Raw genomic sequence first — 19,216 nt, forward strand, 5'->3', positions numbered from 1 at the left:
TACACTAGCATGGCTAACTGTTCTACAAAGCTGTCCTGGTATTCACTCTACAATTTTAGGAAAGTAGTAAGGCCAGGTCCCTTTCAACCTTGTTTCTCACTGTGTTCATGTGAATATTCGTTACATCTTCTGAAATGTTATTTATTTAGCAGCTCACCAGCAGAACAGTACTGTCAGTTTACGTAGCAGGTACTCTTATTTTATAGACATCTTAAGTGGTATGTATAACCTTCTCTTGGCCCCTTCTTAATAATTATGCACGCTATAGGCAAATAATAACCTTTATATATGTATATATATGTGTATATATACATATATATAAAGACATTTAAAAATTTTGAAAAATTATATGAAGTTATATATCATTTGAAGTAAAACTATAAAGATTTCTCAAATATAAGAATGAGAAAATGCATGAATAGTGAGCCCAGTAAGGTATAGAACCTATGGATATGGAATTTTAATTTTAGCTCTATTTTCTATTCAGAGACAAAATATTTTCAATGGTTAAGAGCACTTGCTGCTCCTGCAGAGGACCTGGGTTCAGTTCTCAGCACCCACACGGCTGCTCACAACATTTGGTAATTTCAGTTCCAGGGGATCTGGCACCCTCTTCTGACCAGGCATGCACATGCTGCACAGACATACATGCAGACAAAGCTTTCACATACATAAAATAAAATTTAAAAATCTGAAATAAAAATTTAAATGGAAGTGCCCCCTTTGTATACTCACAGAAAAAGTAAGCAAAAACAATTTCCAGTACAGTCTAGTTTTGAATATATCAAAACCACTTTCAAGGTAATCTTATTCAATGATCTGTCATGATATTTAGATGATATACATCACCCCCCCCCCCATCCACTGCACCCCCACCTCTGTCACACAGACAACAGTAAGCTCTGGGGCTGGAAGCCCTCCCATCAGGAGTTATGCGGCTTTGTTTTTCTCATGCTTCACCACACTTTGTGCCAGGAACTCCTGCTTCAGGAAGACAGGTGGATACTGCTCTGTAGACCACTTAGCCCTGTCAGAAGAGCTCGGGCTATTTGCCACAACAGGAAGCCTTTCCTCAGGGAGCAGGAGAAGAGGAACTGACAGGTAGAGACAGAAGACCTTGTGAGTGCTAGGCATGCCACACACTACATAGCACACCACGGTGTTAGTTAGCATTTCTGTTGCTGCAATAAACCGGCAGGACTGAAAACAAGTTGAAGAGGAAGATGTTTGTTTCTTTTTTCATCTCTCAGGCCACACTCCATCACTGAAGGAAAGCTTGACTGGAACTCAAATGTGGCAGGAACCTGGAGGAGCGCTGCTTGCCAGCTTGACACAACTCAGGGCCACCTCCTCAGAATACTCACAGTGGACTGGGCCCTCTCACATCAGTCATTACCCAAGAAAATGCCTAACAGATTTGCCTACAGGTGATCTGATGGGAGGCATTTTCCCAGTGGAATTTTCTCTTCCCAGATAACTCTAGCTATGTCAGGTGGACAGAAAAACCAACCAGGCCAGTCTGCTCCTTGCTATTATCATCGTTGTTGGGACTTTCTGTGGCTTTTATTGAAATATAGGCTAAGCATCCCAACCCTGTCAGGTTGCAGGAAAAAGAGGTTCCATAACAAATCATCACACACAAGTCCAGCAGCCCGGGGACGCCCGCGTGACAAAGCTCTCACTCACTCTGCTCTTGGCCTCCAGTTGGGCCAGGAGGATAGTCATGCAGTGTTTCTTGTACATAAAACTGTCAAACTTCTCCCTCATGGCTGCAGATATATAAAATAAATGCGCGTGCATGGGTGTCTGCATGTATGTGCACTCGAGAGTGTATGCCCGTGCGTGTGTGCACACATGTGTGTGCACGTGTGTATGCTTATGCATGTGTGCATACAAGTGTGTGTGTATGCATGTGTGTGTGCTTATGTGTGTGTGCACGTGTGAGGATGGGGAATGTACATGTGAAGACCAGAGCCCATTGTCAGATGCCCTCTTCAGTTACTATGTGTCTTACACTATATTTTAATTATTTTGTGTATGTGTAGGTGCGTGGAGGTCACAGGACAGCTGTAGGAGTCAGTTCTCTGTTTCCACTACACAGGCAATGAGCTCACAGGCTTGGTCACAGATTCCTTTACTAGCTGATCTCAGTGCTTCTCCATCTTAGTTTTTTGAGACAGATTCTTTCACTGGCTCTAGCCCACAGATTTGGCTAGTCTGGTTGGCAGACTACAGAAGCCAAGAATCTGCCTGTGTCCCTCTGCCTCCAGGGATTATAGATAAACTCTGAACTCAGGTCACATGCTTGTCAGCAAGCACTTTACCAGCTGAGCCATGTCCCTAGCCCACTGTATGCTTTTTAAAAAAAAACGTATATTTTATTTATTATAATTTATTACCATTACATCCTGGTTGTTATCACCTTGCTCTTATCTTCCTCTTCCCACTCTCCCTCCCTCTTCTGCCTGTTCCCTTCCCCTAGACCTCTGATGGGAGGGGGCTCCTATCCCAACTGTCTGGTGACAGCCTATTAGGTCTCATCAGGATAGCCTGCATCCCCTTCCTTTGTGTGCCCGCAAGGCCTTGTTGCCAAGGGGCAATGACCAAATCGTGGGCACTAGAGTGCATGTCAGAGGTACAGCAGCAGTCCCTCCCCCCAACGTGGAGAATCGGCTGCCCATCAGCTACATCTGCACAGGAGTGTCTTCGTTCTCTGCATGCATTGTTTTTGGCTGGTGCATCAGTTTGTGCAGGCCCCCTTGTGTCCAGATCCGCAGGCTTTGATGGTCTCCCTGTGGAGCTCCAGCTCCCTCCTGGACCTTCCATCCCCCCACTCTTCCCTACAGTTCTCAGCCCTCCACCCGGAGTCCAGCTTTGAGTCCCAGTATCAGTCCTGATCCCCCACTGGGTAGAGTCTCTAAGAGGATATCTATTTTGGGCTAATATCCACTTATAAGCGAGTATATACTGTGTGTGTCTTTCTGGGTTTAGGTTATCGCAGTCAGGATGATCACTTCTAGTTCCATCCATTTGCCTGCAAATGTCAAGATTTCCTTGTTTTTAATAGCTGAATAGCATTCCATTGTGTAAATGTACATAGTTCCTTTATCTATTCTTTCATTTGAGGGACATCTAGGTTGTTTCTAGATTCTGGCTATTATAAATAAAGCTGCTATGAGCATAATTGAACAAATGTTCTTGGTATATGCCCAGGAGTTGTATAGCTGGGTCTTGAGGTAGCACTATTCCCAATTTTCTGAGAGAGCACTAGATTGATTTCCAAAGTGGTTGTACAAGTTTGCACTCCCACCAGCAATAGAGAAGTGTTCCCCTTTCTCCACATCCTCATCAGCATGTGCTGTTACTTTAGTTTTTGATCTTAGCCATTCTGATGGGTGTAAGATGGAATCTCAGAATTGTTTTGGTATGCATTTCTCCAGATTAACAATTAATAAATGGGACCTCATGAAACTGAAAGCTTCTGTAACGCAAAGGACACTGTCAACAGAACAAAGTGACAACCTACAGATGGGAAAAGAACTTCACCAACCCTACAGCTGACAAAGGGCTAATATCTAAAATATATAAGGAACTCAAGAAATTAAACACCACCAAACCAAATAATCCAATTAAAAAATGTAGCACAGAGCTAACCAGGAATTCTCAACAGAGTAATATCGAATGCCCAAGAAACCCTTAAATAAATGCTCAATGTCCCTAGCCACTGTATGCTTTTAAGACTGTTTACCTTGTGGTCGACTTCTAGCCTCCAACCCTACTGGGCAGGTCAGATTTATGGCTCAGGTCTTGTTACCTGGCCTCAAAGATCTTTACTTTTCTTAATTTTTTTTTAAATTTATAAACTAGAAACCAATTTTGAAACACATTCAAAAATCATATTGGTGGTTTCCCATGATTTGGGAAAGATGAAAGAAGAAAGCGTAAAGATCAAGATAAATTTCAGCTCAAAATGATAAAGTTGACGCAGTCTTTGTATTTAGGTTCTAACCATTCTTGAACAAATAACATCACTTTTCATTTTAAAATGATTAAAGCTAGACATGATGGCATACTCCCATAATATTTTGGAGGTGGAGGCAGGAGGATTACAAGTTTGCAAAAAGATCTGTCTGTCTGTAGACCAACTTGTGATAGGCAAACAGACCTTATTTTGAAGAACACAACAAAATAAAAATGACAGCAAAAAAACGACTTAAAGTTTTTGATAGAGATGAAATTATCAAAGATTTTAACCTTAATGTGTGCTTTAAAAAGATTCACCATTTCATGGTATGAAATGGATAACACCAAAACCAAATAGAAGTAGAATATTTTCTTCTCAACTTACTGATCTTTAACATCACTTGAGAGACTTGGACTGTTAGAACTTACATGATCCTAATAATTAACTCAGTGCGAGAATTTTAGTTTCTAGAAGTGAGAACATGTGACATCATCTAATTTACTGCACATGAGAGCAGCTTTTTAATAGTACCCCTGCTCAGTGGACAGAAGGCTGCTGCCACTATAACAGAGACCTTACCTCCATCATCCAGCACTGGAGTTCTCATTCAAACAATATAGATTTTTCCCCCTAAGGACAGAACAATTGTATTGCCTCATCTATGTGACAGTTTTATGGTGCTGAAAGGAACAGTCCCCAGAATGCTTGTCTAACTTTGTTGCCTGTACCACAATTCCTTTGATAGTAATGATCCTTTTAACAGATGGGATTTCTATAATTATTGCAGTAATTGTCTGCATTAAAGAAGTGTGCCTAATGGCAGCAGCCCTTTCATGAAAGAAACCCGGCTACATTATTTAAAGGAAATGGAAGAGTAATGTATTTTGAAGATGACTGCTTATTTGTTATTATATAATTATTATTATTATATCACATGGTTATTATATGGGTACTTAGTCATTATTATATAGAATATTATAAGAATCAAATCGATGACACAAATTTTACATATATCAAGTAGATTGTAGGAAGTCAGCAATCATGGACAGACTCTGGTGTCATGGTTCTTATTGCTTGCTCAACATTGTTCTGAACAATTTGGATGTATTTGCTCCAATATGGAAGACTCAGCTTTAGAGAGACAGTTACCTAGATGCATATCTCTCTCTCTCTCTCTCTCTCTCTCTCTCTCTCTCTCTCTCTCTCTCTCTTTCTTTTTCAAGACAGAGTTTCTCTGTGTAGCCTTGGCTGTCCTGGACTCACTTTATAGACCAGGCTGGTCTCGAACTCACAGAAATCCGACTGCTTCTGTCTCCCAAGTGCTGGGATTAAAGACTGCCTTCCTTATGCATTTCTATTTGTCCTAATAGTTGAATATGCTAGATTAGAATCAATGTATGTAATAGATGTGAAGTCATTCATTTAATTTTCATATTTAGTTCTTTGTCAATGGAAAATACGCTATTAAAAACCCCTGGGAGAGGTGGCATGCACCAGTAGTGAGATGAGGCTATTGGACACACACAGGCTTCCTGTGGATTAACGGGAACAGGGTCCCTGGTGCTGTACAAACAAAACAGAACATCATGGTCACACTGTAAAAATTAACACGAGTTCTTAGGTCTTAGTTAGTAGTACTAAGAGTTTTCTGGTTGGTGTTTACATACATACATATACACAAGTGCATGTGTTTGTACACATACATAGTAAGGTGTGTGTGCTTTACGGCTTTTGTGCCCTGGCAGTGTGTGTATTGCAATATATTAATGGCCTTTAGGTCTCATGTTACTGTCAGCTTATTGCCTCTTTCTACCCTTCGTTCTGCCCTTCTTTCCCCTACCGTGTCCTTTCATTCTTCCTCCTGACTTCATCATCTGCCCACTCTTCCTCCTCCCTACTCTTTGTTGTTTGCCCTTTGTTTTTAGTTTATAAAGAACCTGGCTCATTTATCCTACAGTTTCCTATAGGCCGAGCTTGGATTACTTCATGCTGTCTGTCATTTAAACACACTTTGCATACTCTGTATGAACTGGTAATTTCCTCTAGAAGTTTGTTCAAGTTAAGGTTTATTTGTCTGGTAAGAATATTTCTTAAGGTAGGATATTTTCTTATCAAGAGCTCTATAATGTCTGGCTTTTGCTTTCTGTTGGTGCTGGGAATTCAATTGGGGCTTTATGTATGCTAAATACACACTGTACTACTGTGCAAGACCATCTTTTATATACAACCTTTAGTGCTCTTTGTTCAGATCATTAATTTGTTAAAAGTTATAGAAGGAACGGGGCGTGACCTGTTATGCCAGCACTCAGGAAGCCGAGGCAGGAGAATTATGAGTTGCAGGCTAGTCTGAGCCATCTAGTAAGATCCCCTCTCCAGTTTTAAAGAAGAAAAGAAGTTGTGAAGTTGTACATTCTATTACTATCTCTTATTAGCTTAGGGTTTTATTGCTGTGAAGAGGCACCATGACAACCACAGCTCTTATAAAGGAAAGCATTTACCTGGGGCTGGCTTACATGCAGTTCAGAGGTTTAGTCCATTATCATCATGGAGGGAAACATGGCGGCGTGGAGGCAGACATGGTGATGGAGAGGTAGCTGAGAGTTCCACATCTGGATCTGCAGGCAGCAGGTGGAGAGGGTGACACTGGGTTTGGTGTGAGCATTGGAACGCCCCACCCACCCCTCAAAAGTCCACATTTGTTTAACAAGAACACACCTTATAATCATGCCAGTCCCTGTGAGCCTGTGAGAGCCACTTTCATTCAAACCACCACAGATTACTTCTTTGAATATGAGATATTCCTTATCAAATAGTTGATAATCATGGGTTTAAGAGCTTTAGGAAGGATAGGAAAAATACTTAATATTTTTCTTATTACCTGATTTTCAAAATGAATTTTCTAAAACTAAATACTGATTTTAAAAAGTATCATTAACTCATGACTTTTAAAACAATTTGCTTTGTTTTTATTCAGCATGTTCATTGTTGTTATTGGTGGTTAAATTGACCTACCTTGTTGAAGTGACCCCCAAAGCCTTTGATTGCCCCCCAATCCCCTCTTTCTGGCATGATTAGGTGTCTCAGGCTCACCTTGTCCTTTTCATTCTGGGCCTCAGACTAGCCTTTTCCCTTCTCTTTCCATTCCTCGCGGGTTTAAACTTTTACAGGAGAATTGCTGTACTTTGCAGAAAACGTAAGCTGTCTTTAGTCAGTTGCTGAGCCAGGCTCTCCCAGGGCTTAGGTATGCCTTTGGTGGGGTTCCGTTGTCTACCAGGCAAGCTTAATAGCCAAACTCTTTTTTGTTTGTTTTATGTTCCTCTGTTTGGTCAGTTTTTCGTTCCTCCCTTTACTTGCCTCAGGGCACGAGCACGTTGCCTTCTTTAGTAGTAGTGGGCAGAAACGGAAGCATCAAGTCCTTTATAGCCTGTGCTGCTTCCTGTGGGGACACTGAGTGAGCAAAACCAGCAGAGAGGTGATTGTGAAAACTCACACAGGGCTCTGTTGCGATAGTAAAGCTTCCATTTTTCTAGGAGGAACAGATATTTCTTTATCACGCAGCCAGACTTCCTGTGTTCGATTGGATTCTAGAAACAGGAGACCCCAGACAAGGGTTTGGGTGTATGTAAGGTGTCTGGGAGGTGATTTCTGGAAGCACAGAAAAATACTGGTGCTCTGGTTTCTTCCTCCTGCCGTGGTAAACATCATGACCAAAAGCAGCTCAGGGCAGGAAGGGTTTTTGTGGTTTACAGTTCATCATGAGGAAAATCGAGACAGGAACTGAAGCAGGACCTGAGGAAGAGACCCTAAAGAACACTGCTAACTGGCTTAGGCTCACAGTTTCCGTGTGCAGGCCTGGAGCATCTGCCTAGGGATGGCACTGTGATATGGGCTCAGCTCTTCCTTCTTTGTCAATCATCAATCCAGAGAATTGCACAGACACGGCTGTAGGCTAATCTGATGTGCGTAATTCCTCAGCTGAGACTCCCTCTTCCCCGATTGTATCAAATTAGCAATAAAAACTACTGAGGAGGAGAGAAAGGAGGCGAGGGCCACCACTGTGGGAGGCTTTCCTGCGTAGCTCGTTGCTGTGGTAAGTGAGCTTAAATCCACTGGACACCCCCGTAGCTGTATTGAACTTGCCTGGAATTGTTCCAGGGTGGAGCAAAGGAGTTGGTTATAAGTCTGTTCTTAGGGCCTTCACTGTCAGACAGCTCTCTCTCTCTCTCTCTCTCTCTCTCTCTCTCTCTCTCTCTGCCCCTTTGCAGGCTGACGGATGTGCTTGAGCTAACTGACTGACAGCTAGTTCATAGGACAGCTAGCTCCTAGCAACAGCTCTTTCTTAGATGGAGGGGGAGAGGTCAGGGAGAGAAGGATGTGATTTTGCTTCTGAGGGACCATTTGGCAATGTCAGTTTCGGTATTACAAGTGAGGGATGAGAAGAGTTCCTGGTCATGTGGTGGGTGGAGGCCAGGGATGCTGCTAAAGTATAGAACCAGCTTCCACAGCAAAGAAGTGTTTATCCCCAGGTGTGGACAGTGGAGACTGGGAAACACTGACACTGGTGATAGCTCTGGAGGCTTGTGAGTGTCAGACAACACTGCAGTGGAGTACTTTCCCCCTCTCCCCACATACACATGTGCACACACTTCTATATCTGTAAATTTAAACCTGGACTCTGCATATGAGGGAAAACATGCAATATTTACTTGTGAACCTGGCTTATTTCACTTAGCAGAATGGCCTGTTAATTCCATCCAAATTCTTGAAAATGTCATAATTTCATTTTTCTTTACAGCTGAATAAAATTACATTGTGTTGTATATGTACCACACTTTCCCTATCCATCCATCTCTTCCTGGGCATCTAAACTAGATACTTTTCTGGACTATTATCAGTAGTACAGGAGAAACATTAATCTGCAAATATCTCTGGGGTGTGCTGACAGATGCACCCAGGTGTGGCACAGCTGTATGGAATGGAAGTTCTAATTTTAGGTTTGGAGGACCCTCTCTCCTGGTTTCCAGAGTGATGGCTCCAGCCGATGTTCCTACCAGCAGAGCCTAAGGCTTTTTCTTCCCAAACCCTCACCAGCTCTTGCTGCCATTTGTTTCCTTGATGATATCCATGCTGACTAGGGTGAGATAGATCTCAATGCACTATGAATTTGCATCTCTCTGTTTTTAAAAATGAAGTCTACCTATAAAAAGCTGGAACAATTATACAATGAATATCTATAAGTCTTTTATATAATTTATTGGTTGTTAACATTTTGCCATTAAAATCGCTCTGTTCACAGATATGTATTTATATGCAGATTTGAATATACCATTAGATCTGTGCTTTTTCACAGAGCTGTGTTTAAAATAATCTGAAAATATGTTCATATTTCACCCCTAAATACTTTAGTCTATATTTTCCAAAGAAAGAGCAGATTTTAACCAGGGCTGCTGTCATCATAGAGAAATTTAAATGGTTACAGTGATCTTTCTTCTCTGTTATGTTTTTATTTGATTATTTTATTGAGATGGGGTCTCACCACACAGCTAGACTGGCATCAACCTTCAGCGTCCTGAGTTTTGGGATCATCTCTGGCCCAATATTCACATATGTGGTCCATATTCATACGTCCTCAGTGTTCCCTAGCAATCTGTTAGCTCCCCTGTAGGTGATCTAGTTAAAGACCAAACACTACCTATTGCTTATATCTAGTCTTTAATCTAGGGTAGCTCTTGTATGTTAAATTTGTGTTTTGTTCCTTACAGCATTAGCAGTTTTAGAGAGTCCAGGCTTGTAGCTGTCTAGCCTGTCTCAATTTGATCTGCGGGGCCGGGGTAGGGGGTGAGGTCTCTGCAGGGGCCATTTAGGTGATGCTTTTGGTCACACTGTTGGAGTGTGATGCCCTTTACCGTCACCAGTGCTGCCCTTTGACCTTGTGCTTCAATTTAGATGGCTTCTTCCAAAGCTTTTCAATACAAAGATACTTCGCCTCCCTATTACAGTTAATTAGTCATTTATGAAGTGACTTTGAGACTATATGATTCTCTAGCCACATTTTGTTGGGTGGTTTTGGTATGCATTGATGATCCCATTCTGAATTACTTATTTCTGCCTGTTTATAATTGTTTTAAAAATATTTGTGTCTTAAGATCTAATTTACTAGATCGCAAGGTGTGTTGGTACTGTGTGATATAGGTATGAAGTGCTCCCCAAAAGGTTCATATGTTGAAGGCTTGGTCCCAACTAGTGATGCTAATGAGAAGTGACTGGATCATCAGTGGGTTAACGCACGGATGAGTTAATAGTTGAAGAGCCTATCAAGAAAGAGACAGAGCCTACCTGGAGGCACTGGGTCACTGCGAGGCATGCCTCTGAAGGGCATTGCTTGTCCCTGGTCCTTTTTTTCTGGCCACAGGTAAGTAGCTTTCTCCCATGGTGCCATTCCCTCTGTCTTGCTGCAGTCTAAAGCAGTGGGTCCCACTAACCGTGGACCACAGCCTCTGAAAGCATGACCTAGCATGCTCGATCTGTCCTTCCATATGCCAACTTCCCCAAATACCTTGTCAAAAAAAAAAAAGGCTCCCAAATATAAGGGTGGATTCTCTTAACTCTTTCTGTGTCACTGACACTGCCAACCATAGAATATATGCGTCATAGCTTTTGAGCGATTGAGTAGACTGGTAAATGAGGACTCTCTTGAGCAAAAGGCCTTGTATCCCATTGGTTGGACCCAGACCTTTCTATTTGCATGTTGCTTTTCTTCAGCTTCCTCAGGCATTAGAGGACTTAGTCGCTGTTTGTCCCTCATTGCTTTCCATTTTAAGACTGTTTTCAGAGAGTCTGCTGAGCGGCAGTCTCTTTTTCTTCCTTGTAAATGCAAAGCTGTGTAGTATGATTCTGCCTTTCCCTAAATGTGCTCCGTATTGGATCATTATCCAGGCATGACTCTAACACTCGGGAAGCTGAGGGGTATGGTCGATCCATCCAGACATGATGCCAGTCTGAGTTACATAGTGAGAACCTGCCTCAATAAAATAATAAATATAATAAAAGAAAGCCAACCTTTTAACCTCTGTGACAGTGATGCTTCCCTTATAGAAAGTGAGATGTAAGTGTGGAGTAGTCCAGAAGTTACACTGAGGCAAGGGTCTGTGAGAGTGTGTATAAAGATCAAATCACCGTGCACACACCATGTCCTGACTCTGATCCTTGGCACTGCATGAAGAAGATGACAACAGCAAGGAACTTGTGCTGGTTTCCTTCAAATTGCTGTTCTTTCATGAAAGCGATTATTACTGATTTGTTTTAAAAATAATATTTAGTTTCTAACTACTTCTTAAAAGTAAAACCATCATAGATGATTGAGACAGTTTCTTTTATTTTTTTAATGAGGTCACTTGCATTGCAGTCATTAAAGAAGAATTGGTAATAAATTGTACTAATGAAACAGCTTGTGAATATGCATTAGGAGATTACGAAGACTAAAGCTTTCTGCAGTAGAATATTCATTGCTTATTAAAGTAATGCTAATTTATAGCAATTGGCTTAAGATATTGTTATTTTATGCCTTGAGCTATGTACACTAAAATATGGGTTAAAAGTTCACTTAGAACGTAGTTTAACATCTGAAGACAGGTCATTCTGCTGTTTGTCTCATTAGGCTGAATTTCTTAGAATCAGTGACATGGTGGGGTCTCTCAGACGTACCTAAGGATTCGTAGCTTAGTGTTGTGAAAACTGTCCACTCTTCCTTCTGCCTGTACTGGGACTGGACCTTGCGCCTGACACATGTTAGATGTGGACTTTGCCACTGAGTTACATCCTTAGTCCTCTTTTTATTTTGACACAACATCTTGCTAAGTTGTCCAGGCTGGCCTTGCACTCATGATCCTTCTGCCTCTGTCTGTTTGGGATTGTAGGCATGTACTGTAACCCCTGACTCTGTAAACTGCTGAAAGATATCTTTCTTATTTGTTAATTATTTTTATCATTATTATTATTTTTGCCAAATGGAGATGTGATAGGCATTGTCCGTGATTTAGGGGCTACCATGTAGAATGTTGCTAGCAATGTATGTAGCGTTAGTGTGGAACATGAAGGAGGAAAGTGATTTATAGGCATGTTTCTCTGTCCCCCATCTCTCCAAGGACTCACTTTGGCCCAGGCTAGCCCAAGACTCATCGTTCTCCTGCCTCAGCCTCTCAACTATCACAGGCAAGCAGCACTGTACCTTTGCTTTTTCAGTGTAAGGAAGAGCCTTCCCTAGCCACTAATGACTGCCCAAGAACAGGATGTGCTGGCTGGTGGGGTGAGCACGTTTCCCCTGGAACTGGCTGTGGAGAGCTGGGTGGCTTTGTCTTGCACCTTCATTCATTGCCTTTATTCCCTTCCTCCCTAGTCAGTGACTGCTCCCGTACCATCCAAATAGTCACTACTAGCTACATGTAGCAGGGGACTCTGACATGTGACTAATCTGAATTGAAATGTACTGTATGAAACACATAGCAGATTTTGAAGTGTTAGTATTAAAAAGAATGCCATGCATCTCACGACTTCTATATTGATTATCAGGTGTAATTATTTCATCTTGTCTAGTGACTAAATATATACATGCATATATATGTATATATATATATATATATTTATATTTATAAATTTAACCATTAGCCTTAATTATTTGTCCAAGATAGGGAAGAGTAAACTCTCCACCTCATCTTTCTCACAATTTGCAGCTAAAACCCCAGAATACAGCAAGTAGCTGAGGACTCTGAAGATGGAAAAGCTATTGACACATGCAGCAGTTTAGCTCAGTCTCACATGTCTTCGAGCTAATTGAAAGAAGCCCATTGAAGGTCACATGTAGCTCTGCCTTGTTTGATGTCCTCGAAAAGTGACATTAAAGGGACAGAGAGGAGAGAAGAGGCTGTTGTAGTTGAGACGAAGTAGGAAAGTCTAGCTGTAAAGGGGTCGAGTAAGGCTGGTTTGAAGGATGACAGAATTATTCTGTGCCCTCATGTTGGTGATACTGTACACAGATCTATGTGTGATTTGCAACTTCTGTAATGTGAAAAAAGCAATTTTACTATGTATAAAATGGAAAAAGCTGAAGTTGAATCCCACTTGTTTCCATTTTACTCTTTGGTGTGGTTGCCAATGAGTCTGAAACTGGTTGCTTGTGTTATTATTTGTGCCATGCAGTGCTTCATGGTGGAATGCCAAGTCTCGAGAGAAAGATTTGCTCAGGGGAGGTCATGTAACAAAAGCAAGGGCATAGATGGCCTGAGTCTAGTTGCCTCTATTTGCATTATTTTTTCCACAAGCATATTTGGAGGACCTAATACATGAAGATTATGTCTCTCAGATGTAATTCCTTACAATTGGTTTTCCTTCCTAGTAGAAAAGAAACTGTTTTTCAGGACCCTGTGCAATAAAATCATTAGCACATTAATCATTACTCATCAGTGATATCTTTCAATTTGTAGGCAAAATGGTACTTGACAAGTTGTTTAACAAACTTCAGATATATTCAGGTTCACAATTATTGAATGGATATTATTGTTTAAATGTTTTTTTTCCCCCAAGAGGCACTGATTAATTCATCTATGGATGCCTGAAGGTGATGTTTTGTTTGGCTTTCTTTTTGTCATCCTGATACAAGCTAGAGTCCTATGGCAAGAGGAAGCTCAACTGGGAAACGGATTGTCTTCAGACAAGCCTGTGGGGGCAGTTTTGCTTGCTAATTGGTAGAGGAGAGCCTATCTTCCTGGGGGTGGTAGCACCCCCGGACAGACAATCCTGGGTAAAGCTGAGTGACCCATCAGGAGCAGGCCAGTGAGCAGCATGCCGCTGTGGCTTCTGCGTCAGCTGCTGCCTCCAGGTCTTGCCCTGATGGTAGACTGCAACCCAGAAGCCAGGAAAACCTTTCCTCTCCAAGTTGCTTCTGGTCACAGTGTTTGCTGCAGCAGCGGAAATGTAAATGTGCTGGGTGCTTTCCAGGAGCCGCCTGGCCAGGCTGTTGCTGATTGAGTTAGGAGTGCCAACCCCAAATGGCAGGTGAATCTAGGGATATTATGATAGGCTATCCATGGGTAGGTGTAAAGAAATTGAAATGTAGTGAGGTTTAATTTAAATCCCTCAAGTGGATTCTGAAATTCGCTGTCCCAAGAAAGAGTGAGGGATGTGGAGGCCAGCAGAGGCAGGTGAGGAAAGGTCTTCTGAAGCTCTGCTTGGCAGGAAGCACAGTAGTGCCTAAAATGCATTTCAGTTTGCCGTGGTATTTAGCACTAGAAGGTGCGTATCTGTAATGAAGACATAGCTTTTTCTCCTGTCTAGTTCTAGACATTATCCTTGAGGAGACGATGGGCACATTCAGAGATGGGGAGCAGCATGACAAAGGGACCGCAGCCAAGTTAGATGAGAAAGAGGTGACTCATGGCAAGGTAGAGAGAAGTCACAAGAGCTGCCGTCAAATAATGTAAAGGTCAGGACATTAAAGAGAAATTTCTTTTATAAACTCCTATGAACAAGTGGATAGAGGTTTTTTTTTGGTGTGGTGTGGGATTTAAATTTCAGCATAAAGAAACACCTTGTAGTTAATTCTAAGAAACGAGCCGCGTCTCTAGTCTTCTGTAAAACTCTGCAGCTTATGTCTGACTTCCGTCCTGAGAATCTCCTTCATGCCCATGTTTTTGACCTGAGTGTCCCTCCTCACACTTAGCTTTGTAGTTACTAAATATTTAATGGGTCAATTCATAAGAATAGTGTGAATTGTTTACACTTGCTTACAGTCATTCCTACTGGGAGTCGGCAGAGTGGCATGGTCAAATTTTACTGGGCTAGGAGTCTGTGGACAGGCTGTGTTTCTTCTGCTTGGAGTCAGGTTAAGACAGAGGGTCTGCTTGGCAGCTCTCGTGACTGCTCCCCTAAGATGCAGTCGATGCCTTTGAAGAGTGTCAGGTGCCACAGCACAGGTGTGGAAAACTACCTTGTGCCTAGATTTCTGTGCATTCCCAGATGTGTTACACCGGGGAGCAGTTTTGATGCACATCTGGAAAGAAATATCTGCAGCATGAGTCTTTGATGGTAGACTAGCAAGTTTCAGAAGTTAATGGCAAGGCTTGAAACTGCGTTTGTTGATCAGTGCCTATAGGGCTTCTAAAGTCTAGGTGTTTCCTTGTTCTTGTTCTTTTTTAACCTCACCTTGCATCACCTCAGATCCTATTTTTATTTCTTTGTTCTCCTGCCTACTCTTCGTTTTCATGACAGGTTGAAGTAAGCAGTGCCCAAGTTACCTGCGCTCAGTGCTCACGTCATCTTCTCCAGGGTGAGATAAAAGGAATCACAGTGTTATTGCCTTTCCCTGTGATTTGTGTATGTCTTTGTGTTCCCACCATGTTGGCCTCGAGGTCAGGTGCTGTGCTTCCTACTTCCTGTACAACTCCCCAGGTGTCCAGTGGGCGCATCTGTGCAGAGAGCGCTTTTAATAAATGTTCTTGACTGATTTACTCACTCTTCTCCACAGCAAGAGCACAGTGCCCCACACTCCTTCAAGGAGCCCACTGAGCATCGAGGCAAATGTTTCTGAAGGTCTTCCTTTGAGGCTGGAAGCTCAACTCTTAAGAGTCAGAAGAGTGTGAGATCTCAAAAAGCATTTAAATGGCTGTATTTGTTTTTAAAATAGTCATACAGTATTTTTACTGTATCTAATATAGCAAATACTACTCTACTACATTTTTTTTCAGAAGATTCTTTCAGTTGGGGTATAATAGTTTGGTATACAATATTTCTCTTTTTGAGAAAAAGAAACAACACAGTGTGGTGGCACACGCCTTTAGCCCCAGCACTCGGGCTGCAGAGGCAGGCAGATCTCTGTGAGTTCAAGGCCAGCCTGGTCTACAAAGCGAGTCCAGGACAGCCAAGGCTACACAGAGAAGCCCCGTCTCAAAAACCAAAAAACCAACAACCAACCAAAAAACAAACAAACAAACCAAAACAAATAAAAAACAAACAAACAACCCCCCCAAACCCAAAGCAAGAACCTTTACTGTGAATTTAGTTGATTTTGGCTGCCTTAAATAAAAATAAAAATGTAATGACACATTTTTAGCATTCTTTAGAACTCGCTTTTAAAAAGATATTTTAAAGAAAGTTCTTAAAAAGTCAAAATATTTATATGTACTCATATTATAAAGATGTTCTTTACTTTCAAAAAGGGACCATTGTAGAGTCTCAAGTATAGAGCTCTTAAAATTGCAGTTTCAACATGATTTTATTTACAAAATATAGATTTACCCACAACCACTCAGTAAACATTTTATAATTTGTATTTAAGATCATATTTCTTGAAAGTGGGGCAAATTCCTTGTATCGGATTAAGAAACAGCCTTATTGAATATAGTTCGCATAGCATGCAATTCACCCTTTAAAGGATGCGATCCACAAGATTGTGCAAGCGTCGCCGCTAGTTCTCCATTTCCATCGCTACAGAAAGGAAACCTGAGTCGGTGTTCACGCTCGTTCTCCTACCCCCAGGCACACACTAAGCTGCTTCTGTTTCTACACTTGTACATTTTGAACATTCATGTAAGTGGAGCCATAGAGTAATGTATACATGACCTTCCCTTGCTTAGCATTCATGATCTCAAAGTTGATCTACATTTTAGCATGTATAATAATTAAATCTATCCCTCTGTCTCTCTACACCTCTTTTTCTGTCTCTCTTTCTCTGTCCTTTTCCTTTGCCTATCCTTTTCCCTTCTTGAGTTGATGGGCATTAGTTGTTATACTCTGGGTTCTTGTGAATTACGCTGGTGGAGCATCCACGTGCATGCTTTTGGGTGGGCATGGCTTCAGACCTCTTGCCATGTCTAAGACAGGGCCTGCAGACTCCAGTGCGTAACCATGTTTAACTTTCTGAGGAACTGCCAGGCCATTCATATGCATCTTTGTTCATTTGCTTTCGAGACAGGGTTTCTCTGTGTAACCTTGGCTGGCCTAGACTTGCTCTGGAGACCAGGCTGGCCTCGAGCTCACAGAGCTCCACCTGTCTCTGCCTCCTGAGTGCTGGGATTACAGGCATGTGCCACCATATCTGGCTTCAGATGCATCATTTTACATCCTGCTAACTATGTTCTAAAGGTGTCCGTTTATCTGCATTGTTTGCTATTGTCTGTCTTTTTACTATGGGCATCCCAGTGAGCTGTGTGACGTGGTATCTCATTCTGATTTTGATTGTACATCTCCTTGTGTGTCACTGAACATCTTATGAGCTTTTTGTCTATTTGTAAAAGAAAAACCATCTCACAACAGTCTTTACCCATTTAGAATTTAAGAAGGCTTTTTATAACTGAGTAGTAGTTTTTTTTCATATATTCTGTATGCTTTTTGTATATCTGCATATTATTTATCATATATGTTGTTTGTCAAATTTTCTCCCACTTTACGGGCTTTTTTACTTTCTGGCTAGTGTTCTCTGAAGGACAGTAGCTTCTAATTTTGATGAAATCTGAATTATCTTTTGTTGGTGTTATTGCTTGATTTGTTTTTGGGTAGAAGAAACTACTAGTGTTTTCCAGCAAGACAGAGCCAACGGAATGTACAGATCCACAAGGGAGATTTATTAGCATTAAAAAGACCCAAAGGGGGAAAACAAAAGAAACATATATAGACACAGAGCCACACACATTTGCAGACAAGAAAGTCCATAAAGACACAACATCTGAAGCCATACTGTATCAGGCCAAAGACCTGTCGGGGGTAAAAAGCCCAGACAAAGCAGTATGAGACAAAAATACTCTCCAAAAATACCATTGAGTTTGTTTTGCATCTACTGTTGAGCATGGGGTCTGCCCTTACGAGTGGTTTGTATCCCCAGTAAGAATCCCTTGGAGAAGACTGTGTGTGTGTGTGTGTCTGTGTGTGTGTGTGTGTGTGTGTGTATGTGTGTGTGTGTGTGTGTGTGTGTGTGTGTGTGTGTGTGTATGTGTGTGTGTTAGAGATAAAGCTTTTAGTTCATGGGTGGTAGCTTATGCCCACTTCTCCTCTCATCAGTGAGACTCCATCTAACTTAGACCTGTCCAGGCTCGGTGTATGCTGCCACAGCCTCTGGTGTATTGGCTGTACGTCAGTCCTGTTGTGTCTAGACGTTTCTATATGTTCTTCTCTCTGGTATTACCTGAGCTTTTGGAGGATAAGTATTTTTGAATTCAGAGGATGGGTCTCAGTGTTATGCTTAGGTCCTGCTTATTATAATTTTTAAAATTAATAGAGCCATAAGACAAGTCTTAAGACTGTAACCAATACTCAAGCAGCCTTACAGCCAAACAATGTTGATGAATTTCAGTAATAAATATTTTGCAGATTTATGAGGGCAGGCACTGTGTAGGAGAAGGTAATAGGCGTGTGCTCCTGAGCAGTGTAGGAGCCAGGCAAGGGGAGTGCCATTTGAAGTGGATGCCTTAGTATTTGGAAGGCATTTGAGTAGGTCATAATGGCCAGAATAGGCGGTTGGTGTGGCTTGCAGACTGGCAGCAGGGTGGGTAACTAGGGAGTAACACCAATTTTGGAAGCCATAAGTACCAGTTTGTTTGCCTTTACTGCAGTGAACAAAGAGAATTACTACAATTTTCTGAGTTGCAAGTTTTCAGACAATATAGTACTTTAATAAGACTTACTTGGGGATTAGTGTAAACTGTGGGCTGAAGAGCAGCTGGTACTAGGCTGCTATATGAGAGGGTAAGATTGAGTTATTTTAGGGTTTCAGTTCTTCATTAGCAGAATTCTTTGGTTTTAGTGCCCAGTGTAGTCCCTAGAGCAAAATTCAGTTCTGTATTCAGTGAAAGTATGAGTGTGTGGACTGGGTGATCTGGCCTTGGATAGAGTTGTGAGCGGTAGGGAAAGTCCACGCAGTTGATTTGGAGGAGCTATTGAGGCTGCTTGTGTTGTAGAGTATGAGAGCATGGACCACACATTCATCCTTGCGGAGCCTTGTGTGAGATGCCTAGTACATAGACCTGGAAGAGCTCAATTTAGAACCGAGTGCGCAATGTTTCATTTTGGGTAGCATGACGTAAATGTTGTCCTTTGAACAGTGAAAGTGAGTGGACTGACAACTGTGTTGTGTGCAGAAGTTGTGCATGCGCACAGAAATATACATACCATGAAATACTTAGAGCCCAGTACGTGTTAGATTGTCTGCAAACTAATTTGCCTATTGGAAAGTATTAGCACAAAGATGAGGACTGAAGTTTTGTGTGA

The 19,216-nt window shown here is 41.7% G+C and overlaps 1 protein-coding gene across 2 annotated transcripts in view; it reads left to right on the plus strand.

The window, feature by feature from the left end:
- BABAM2 (BRISC and BRCA1 A complex member 2) overlaps positions 1–19,216 on the plus strand; it is a 383,154-nt gene that overhangs the window by 70,934 nt on the left and 293,004 nt on the right. The window lies entirely within an intron of this gene.

This window comes from Acomys minous (assembly GCF_964271855.1).
Source record: "Acomys minous genome assembly, chromosome: 8".
In the NCBI taxonomy this organism is placed as follows: domain Eukaryota; kingdom Metazoa; phylum Chordata; class Mammalia; order Rodentia; family Muridae; genus Acomys; species Acomys minous.